The sequence below is a fragment of the Rhyacophila brunnea genome, unplaced genomic scaffold (assembly GCF_057557595.1).
Source record: "Rhyacophila brunnea isolate RB1 unplaced genomic scaffold, BYU_Rbru_1.0 scaffold_19, whole genome shotgun sequence".
Lineage (NCBI taxonomy): Eukaryota > Metazoa > Arthropoda > Insecta > Trichoptera > Rhyacophilidae > Rhyacophila > Rhyacophila brunnea.
The window spans coordinates 438,537-449,083 of NW_028232848.1; positions in this window are offsets into that span (position 1 = coordinate 438,537).

Below are 10,547 nucleotides of genomic sequence, written 5' to 3' on the forward strand. Positions count from 1 at the left end.
CCTGAGATATTGGTATCATTTCAGTGCCGTTTATTATGTATTGTACTTATAAGTAATAAGTAAAACTATTAATACACCCATGGTGGCTGAGTTGGTAAAGTGGTCGTCTATCAAGAAGTGGGATCGATCAATCCAGCGTAAAGACCCAATGTGTCGTGCAGTGGCGCAACCAGGGGGGGGATCAGAATGATTTTAAACATTGAAATTGAAAGCCAATAAACTATACCTTTGGGCTTAGACAAATAAAGACACGGCAAAAAAAATGATTTGTAATAATTCTCCAGCACCCTTTTTAGAAAAATTTCTTAGATTTTAATTTTTAACACAAAAATTTTGAAACACTAATGTCAGGTTTTTTTAGAAACACAATCCCTAATGGAAATGTCAAAAATTCTCGATGTCCACCCGAATTCCGGAGTAGTGTCGGTCATGGTTGGGGAGGGCTGACAGAGCTCTAGCCTGAGGGCCCGGGCTGTGGGGGGCCCGGCGTGTCGGGTTGACCAGATAAGTGAGATAAACACACATCATAAATTAGCGTTAATAGTAAAAAAAGTCGCCTACGGCGCTATTATACTTCATGGTCATGAACATTTTCAATTACTTATATAATTGTGCAATATAGTTTTTGATTATAATGTGTCGATACTCGATACTGTCGAGACAGCTCCATTACAGTAGATGTATTAAAAATCGCCAATAATTCACTGTATAAGTACCCTTAATTTGAACTGAAACACAATTTGAAGAACGTTAATGTAGTATTTCACACTGCCTTTAATCTAATATCGTAGTGGGGACCATGGTGTAGGTACACCGAGCGCAATAGACAAAAGACCGATAAACGAGAAATTAGGCTGTGAAGAAGAAATAGATCCTATGGGACTAATTTACATTTTCCTCCTTGCCCCCCCCAATATTAAATCCTGGGTGCGCCACTGGTGTCGTGTCAAGTGATTATTTCTAGTGTGACAATCAATATATAGAATGTTACATTCTCAAATCTAGGGTCTTATTGGTTGAAAAAAAAATGGTTTATTATAATTTTTATAATACCTATGTATTTATTTAATAATACATTCAGTTTACTGTGGGAAACATGTCCTAAATATAATTAAAAAACCAATAACGAATGTAGTAAGTATTTTGAAATGATGCATTACCTAATTACAAATCCGTTTTATTTTGGTGGAATCTAGTAAGTGACACAGACTAAAGTCTAAACAATACATTCATTCTAGACAAATATGTCCAGATGGTTAAAAGTTTTTGTATTATGGTCAATTTATTGGGTTGGCCCTTTCTCGAGAGTTCCCTTGTTCATAGTATATAATTAGTATATATATCTATATATAGTAACCAAATACATAGTATATTTGTATATGGTAATACCTACGTAATGCACATTAATGGTATTAACTATCAAGTTTAGTATTGATGAGAAAATATTAAGTATATCATTAATTTAAATACCTATAACACAACAATAATATTTAGGTAAGTACCTAATGTTTATTTCACAATTTAGACAGGTATATATATATATATATATATATGTACAGATAAGTTAACTGAAATTACAAATATACCTAATGCTAATTTAAATCTATTTCCGTTTTATCTATGAACGTATATTTTATATTATTTTTATAATAACTTAATTTGTGTACTCCATCATAATGCAGGAAATTAAGAAGGCATCAGAAGTGTAGATAGATAAAGATTGTCATGGCTACGGAACCAACGTGTGTTTCAAAACATACATTCTTGAAATTGACTACAATGTTCTTATAGCTATTTACCACGTGATAAATAATATTTTAATTACATTATGTAAGTATCATAATATGTTTTATTTTGTTAACTGTCAATTCATGGTGGAACTGCATTGTTGTTATATTATTTCTGTCACTTTGGAATTTGTTTGACAAATATTGTTTTAAAAAAATGTATTCAGTTGAAAATGTCCCTCTGAGGTGGACGAAACAGGTCCTAATTAAAATTGGAATAAGTACTACAAAAAATGCGTTTTATTAAATTAAAACAACAATATCATAATATGCATTAAAGTTTCTAACATAAACGAAACGCGCATTCAATATTGGAAATATTTGAAGACAGTAAACGGGCTTAGTATTTCTTGCGTTGCTGGCTTCAAATTCTTGATCGATGGTAACTGGCTTTCGCATTTCTATCTTATTAATCAGTTCTATGGTATGACCTATAGATATTTAAAATGGGTACTGTTTGGTTATACGGAATACAGAGGAAAACATATTTTGAAAATAGCCGATAAACTGGATTATTTGTTAGGTTAACCTAACCTAACCTAACCTAACCCAACCTAACCTAACCCAAACTAACAAATACTCCAGTATATCGGGTATTTTTAAAATTTGTTTTCCGCTGTATTTCGTATAACCGAACAGTACCAAAAAAATATATTAAGTAAGTATATGAAAAATATTCTCTTAGGTATAAGTATAAATAAAACAAATCAAATGTTTCTCCTACACATAATTTTGCGTGCGGACAGTGGACTAATTGAATTAAAACTTATTGTAAGTAGGTATTATTGAAAATACAATACCTACTTTAATTTAAAAAAGTAAATGTTTTTACCTAGGTATATAAATAAATGCTGTTATTTAATTCATTTAGGATAATATCGATCTTTATATATGTAAAGTATGCAGTACCTACCAACATGTCACTACAAATATAATTAAAAAATCAATAACTCATGTAGTGTTTTGAAATAAATCAATTACAAATCCGTTGTATTTTGGTGGAATCTTCAGAGACTGCATTTCATAAAAATGACAAAAGACGTATCCAGATGTTAATGATTTTGTATAGAAATTAGGGTCAGTTTATTGTGTAGGTATGTCCTTTAACTTTCACGTGCTTCTATTATTATGTGCACAAAAAATATTTGGCCACTGTAACATACCTAATATCCAGAGTTAGGGTTTATAAATAAATGTACCTACAGATATTTAACGGGCCCCCTACCTATCGCTAAAGATAAAGACAGTGTGATGCTCTTTTCCAAAATTAATGTGTATATTTAGTGTTTTTTGTATAATTGAATTCATCTATTTGTCTTTTTTTACTATTCGAGAGAATTTGTGATGTGTTTAAATCACTTATCTGGTCGATTCGCCACGCCGGGCCCTTCCTGAGCCCGGGCCCCCAGGCTAGAGCCCTATCAGCTCTCCCTTTGTGGGAGCCATGTCCAGTGGTATCCAATAAGTACAAAACGTTCGCAAGGTAGACCTAGAGGCCGCTGGATCGATGAAATGATCAAGTTCTGCGAAAGAAGTACGTGGCAAAGCAACGCACAGGACCGAGAGAAGTGGAAACAGCTTGAAGAGGCTTTCATCCAGTATTGGATAGATTCAGGCTGATGATGATGATTATCGAACTTAGGGTAGGTTTGTATGCTATATTTTATTAAAAAAAGGAGCTGCATTAATCTGCTTCCAAAGAACAGGAATAACGTTGTGGAATTTATATTAAATCGTGAATTTATCATAAATGTCACAAATTTATGTAAGTAATATTACACTGACACTGCCACAATGACCAAAGAAAATGTCTATGACGAGGATTATACATTTTTTTATTTTACCATTTTTAGTTGTTATAAAAATCTGCCCCGAAAATATACTCCGAAATTATGGTCTATGTATACAAAGGTAAATAATCATTAGGTATTTTTTAAACATCTCAAAATACTATTACTAAGTAGATAATGCAAAAGTTAAAAGCATTAACCCTACAAAATGCACCTAGATCAGTGATGGCGAGCTTGTGACACTAGTGTCACGCGAGATAATTTTTCATGGCACGCGAATGTTTAATTTTAAAAAGAGAAAAAAAACCTACAATAATTTTATAATATACAAGAAAGTTTTGCAAATAAATTAATGTTCCTATAAGTAAGTATATAATATTAAAAAATGATAACGACAGAGCAATGCGTGTTTTCTTCGGTGTTTAATATTATTTTTACCAATCGACGAAAGCCAGGCAAAAATGACAGATTAAAAATAAAAATATTGATGATGACAACTTGATGAAATTTATCGGCAGTCATTCAAATATAAACAGCTGCTTATTATTTTACCTCAAACATAATCGCTAAAAACGGAAAACCGCTTAGTGATAGGGAATATTATAATAATATGAAAGAAGCGTAGCTAAAATGCTTCCACGATCTCCTTGAAATTTTAAAAACAAGGAAAAAATTATTCAACGAATAAAAGATTAGCCTTCGGCTAGAAACACGGTGAAAATAGAATTAGAGAACTCAATTATAATCTTTAAACTTTTTCAATAGCATTCTTAAAAACTGTTTTTCATCTTTTTCTCATGAAAAACTGCTCGGTATGTCAGACAGTCGAAAAATTATAATAGGGAAATTTTGGCCGGCGTACGTAAAAAGGTTCGCTAACCCTGATCGAGATAATACTATTAAACGTATTTTTCTCCAAAAGAGGGGTTTTCAAACTGTGTTCACTCCTATAATTCTGTTTAATATCATATTTCTTTTATTGTGTTAACTGTCAATTCATGGTGGAAATGAGTTGTATTATTGATTTAATTTAATAAAACGCAATTTTTTATCGTACTGACTAGACTAGCCACTGGGTGGACGAAACCGGTCGCAGTTATAAAAGGTTCATCTGATTGGGTCATCAATATATTTAATATACATATTAAATTCTGTTCAATTCTACATAATAAGTCATAATTTGTGTTATGCTAATAATTATTTAATTTATAAATACGTGCTGCAATATAATCAGTTAATGTGGATTTAATGATTTATTTTCTTCCAAACTCAATAATTACCCAGTATAACCTAACTAAAAAAATACGACATCCGACATTCGCGCCCAGATGCGTTCTCTGGCCACTATGCTATACGAGTCCTATCTAATTGTATCGAAGTGAGCTAATGTTTTTACATTTCTCTCTGAAGCACTTTCTAAATTGCGTTACTTATTGGCAATCGGCTTTTGTATTTTAAATCAAAGTAGGTATTGAATCATCGATTTCGGGATCACTCCAGTGTTTTATATTATATTTTGCTGATATTTTTGTTTGGCTAGGTATAATGAATCTAGACGAATCCACTGGATGGCCCGGCCCTTAGATTATTAGCCGATGAGTTAGGCATTTTTCGAAATTATTGTCTTATTAAAAATATTTTTAACGCTTTTATAATATTTTGTATGATTCTCATGAAAATGACCAATCATTTTTAACCCCTGACTAATGATGTAGTTAGGTTAGATTGTTTTGAAATACCTGGGGCCTTAGCACGTACCCAGGTATTTCCACAGGTAAATTAAATTTAATTCCCTATTACAAACATCGGCTTCCTAGTGATTTATATAATAGGTATTATATATTTCGACGTAGTTACACAAAAAAATACAACTCGTAAAATATAAATCAGTGCTTGGTGAAATGTTTCACCAGTCAATATATTTTTTTTTCTAGATTATTTATTTTCATATTATCTTCCCAAGTCATGTCACCATTCTGTATCTACCATAAATTATGTATGGATGGTTTTTAGTAGCCTTTCAGGACGCTGGAATCGAATTGGCTTGAAAAACAGCTTTGGTCAGGTGACAAGTGGTGGTATTGACTTTTGTTGTCAAAGAGGATATATAATTATTAAGTTTACACTGTTACTTATTACTATTTTGTTATACTATTTTTGTTATATTAGGTATACGTATTCATATTCCAACAGTGAATTTTGACCTTTTTGACACTTTCATTTTTTGTGACATTTTCTTCAGAAATAAATATTTATCTTCTTCTTCTTATTGTGCCATCCCCAGCGGAGGTCGGACACCATCAAGGTAATATTAGCTTTGTCGTCTGCTACCTGGAATAGTTCAGTGGAGCTGCACTCGTACTAATCACAGAGGTTTTTAAACCACGAAATTCGGCGCCGTCCTCTGTTACGCTTACCATCAATCTTTCCTTGTATGACAAGTTGGGGAATACTGTACTTTTGTCCTCTCATAATGTAGCCGAGGTACTGTAGTTTCCTGGTTTTGATACTACGTAGAACTTTGTAGTCCTTCCCTATTCGAGTAAGAACTTCAACATTTGTCACCCGGTCAGTCCAAGAAATTTTGAGGATGCGTCTATACAGCCACATCTCGAAAGCTTCAAGTCTCCGTGACATCTCTTAGTTTAGCGTCCATAATAATGTTTATAATAATGTATTAATGTTAGCCATACTATCTATCTTTCAACAAAAATATGTATTGATGAAATACATATTTAAATTAAAGGTGAAATTTTCAACATATGAACATTTCGACTTAAATTAATATCTACTTCACTCTACTCCAGTTATTTTTAAAATAATGTAAACAAATATACCACACTATGAAAAAATATTCATTTACCTATGCACCATGCTGAATTTTTTAAGTGAACTTTTCTTGAAATTCATCTAATGTGAGTTAACGCGTTTTTTATAAAATACATTTAGTAATAAAAATGGAATTAGCAATTTTAAGTCGAATATACCTACTACCTATTTCAAACGATGGTGTATTAATAATAATATACACCTACATACAAATCCGCTTTGTCAACATAATAATATATAATAAAGTAGGTACTGAATACGGTATAGTTTGCTAATTATTAAAGATTTATTTTATTTATTACGTATACGGCTTGATTAATATAAATTACACCTAATTATTAAAGATCGATTGACGAACATATTTAAAACAATAATATAATATAAAAATTAGGTATGTGGGTATCTTTCAAGTGGTTTACCTAATTATATTGTTTGTAATTTCCTAATCTTCAAAATACTTATTTACGGATTATGTACATATATAAAGTTCAATTATAATAACATGAAATCGAAAAAACGCCGAAAGATATTATTTTAACTAACCAATTCATTATACCACTTAATTATGCACATTTTCAAGTTCTGACGAGGAAAGAATTCTTTTCTTTTTATAAACAACATAAAGCATAAGTAATAATTATTATCAATCATAATAAAAATACGTTAAGCGCAAAATATATTAGGTACAACCACTAAGTAGATATAAGCATATTAAAGTTTCGCGTCCACTTTCTCTACCATGTCGTTACGTGAGTCTTTTCCTTTGCGTATTTTATTCAGCCGTGCGGCGTCCAATCTCCCGGCGGCCAGTTGGGCCGGTGTCAAATTGGGCCGGCGCCCGATTGTACCGGCGTCCGATCGTCCCCGAGGCCAATTGGGCCGGCGTGCGATTGTACCGGCGGCCAATTACCGGAGGCCAGTTCGCGGTGCCAAATCGTCCCATTCCTACACCAGATACCTGCCAGCTCAAACCAACTGTTTCATTTAATCAATCACCTGAGGGATATAACAGAACCATGACGTTTCTAATCTTATTGTTTGGTATTTCTTCTAGCCTAATAAAGTTTGGTGTTCTATATCTAGCTAGAAGACCTCTAATTACAATTCGAAATGTTTGGCAGATATACGAGATTCTGGCATGATTTGGAAATATGACAGACTATTTTGTAAGCGAAAAAGATTTTTGAAGGGTCCGTATAGTGTCCATAACCTTCACCTAAGCAGCGGTCATGAGCAAAGACGAAGAAGATTTAATTTATTTACTGTACGCAATATTCAAAAACGCGTTTCGGGATTTCATAGACAAAGTAAACCAATTATTAAGACAGTTTTTAATTTTATTTTTATATAGTTAATAATAAATATGTAGATACTTTATTCATTAGCTAAATGGATACCCTTCTTCTTTCTAATTAGTATCTAGCTATATATAAATTATATTGAGCTTTGATTTCATATTACTATGCTTGAGACATTCACGGTTGTTTTTTGGGTTTCCACCGTGTGCGCTTCTTCCTTCTTTCGGGCTCGTTGCACAGGCCATTATCAAGATATATACCAGGGGTGGCCACACTTTTGTTTTGTAAGATCGACTAGTTGAAAAATTATTTATGGCGATCGACTGATATCACTTGTAATTATATCATACGAGAACAATAAAACCCCATTTTTATAATTCAAATGTGTATTTTGAAAACAGATATTTTATACATATAAAAAATAACGATACAGAAACATCGAATTAACGACAATAATATAGGTAATAAGTAATATTATTATGTCTTTCTCTTCTAAAAAAATTAAGTAGGTACGCATTAACTGCAATTTCGACATAGTTATACAATTTACCCATATATTGAATATTAGAAATTTTGTAGTAGTTAAGATGCAACCCTTCGCCAGGAAATATACTTAAAATAAATTCTATACAATATGAATTATCATTTAATTACATCAATAATCATATCACATTAAATTGCATCGCACAGCCATGTATTTTAAAATTTCAATATTCCTTGAGGAATATTACTTTTTTACTATTCGAGCAAATTTGTGGCTTATGTTTTTTCTTACTTTAGTCTACTTACATACTGTTGCCTCATTTTTACATAAAGTACTAAACCCAAAATGATTCCCAACCATCGTAGGAACTCCATCAGTCGTTACCGATACTAGTTTATGAATAGGAAATCGAGTACGATTAATATTCGACTTAAGGCCATTGGACCCGTTTTTTCCTGTCTTCTCAGAATCGTGGAAATGGCAAGGACGTTTAACACGAATTGACACATAATAAACACTTTATTTATTTAAAATCTAATAAATAATATTCAAATAACACTTTTTGTGTCATTAAAATTTTCTGATTCGCTTTAATTTTTAAAATAAATGACAAATAGTCGGTCCTGTTTTCGAAATTGGCCAAAACGACTGTCACGCCACAGTGAATTTTTGAACTTAATAATTGTTTTGCAGGTATATATTGTATGAAAGAAATGGGTAAAACAATACATTTCATTGATTAACTCACGTACTTTTTTTAATTTCAGAAAAATAAAGATTTTAAAGCCATTTTAGTTTGAGCCAATTTTGAATGATTTTTTCTCACAAAATAATATATACTGCACAATAAAAATATTTTTTTATTATAATATAACATTTCCGTAATACTATAAATAATAATTAACAATGAAAAAATAAATAAAACCCTATAAATTCGGAACAATTAGTGACGCTATATTACCAAAACACGTCGTACGTTTTCATGTATTTATCCTATTTTCAGACAATTTAGATATATAATTATTTTGCAAAATTAACAAAAAGAGACCATTTGATCGATTAATCCATATAGTTTTTCTAATTTCTCATTTCTAACCTTAGTAGGCTTGTGAATTTCAACGGGTGAGGACGTCTTTTTTTTTCCAAAATTTTATCCGTCGCGAACAGTATTTTAACTCATAGAAAAATGACCTTTACTCGCATTGCAGTAACAATCAAATTGGCAAGACCACATAACGTCGACCAGGTGTTATAATTTGTGTTGACAAATCAAACATCATAAAATACCAGTGAATGTCAAACTGAGAAAAATGTAGTTATATTATATTATTTATTATCTTGTAATACAAATGGTTGCAGCATGTGAGATATTGTTAGATAATTGAATCTTATAACCACGATGGCTACAAAGAAGTCCTAAAGGTATTCGTTCGGTGCAACATTTATAAAAAAAAATATTTTGGACTTGAGCAGTTTAGATAAAATATAGGTGGACTTTAATTATTTTGATAAATACCTACTTGGTTGGGCTTAATACAGTTTTTATGTACCTGGGTCGCCATGTTTTGTTATTTTCAAAGGGGCGTATCCAGGAGTATGTTTATTGGCATTATCAATAGAAACAAAATAATATTATTTTTCAAGGTCTATTTATTATCGATCTTAAGTGGTTTATGTCACAAATAGTAAATTTGTAGAAAATTTAAAGTAAAATACGTTTTCGAATGCTGTCATAGTAATGGCCACTGAAACATGTGTCATAATTTTCCTAATCGTCAAAATAATAATAAAATAAGTGTTTTGGGGCACAAAATCACGTATATGTTTTATGATGTATGTATTTTTCAGATGGTTTGTGGTAAAATCTTTTTTTTTCATACTGCCACAATTCAACTATTCATAATTAATTGTTTGTTAAATTTTTCATTGTGCACTTTGACTTAATAGGTAGGTGATAAAGTTTTTACCTTACTTTATTGTATTAATTTATTGTTAAGTGAGAATTAGCTGCTTTCGTTGTCAGTGTATATTTGAGGAGTGCGCATCCTGACGATGTCGAAAGGCGAAACCAGGATCGCATAAAACGACTCAAATGAAATAGTACAAAACTTTTAGAATTTAATATATTTAATGCCGAGTTGAATTGAATGGAATCACCTTAGGCATTTATTAGTAATTATTTAACTCAAGTAAAACATATATTGAGGTAAGAACCTATTTCATTGAATAATAAAAACAATATTACTCTTCACATCACAAGTGACAAGATTTATATGAATTGTGTATTGCCTGAACTCGTTGATCAGACTAACACGGTCGATGGATATAAAAAACCCTCAATATAATAATTATCAAGTTA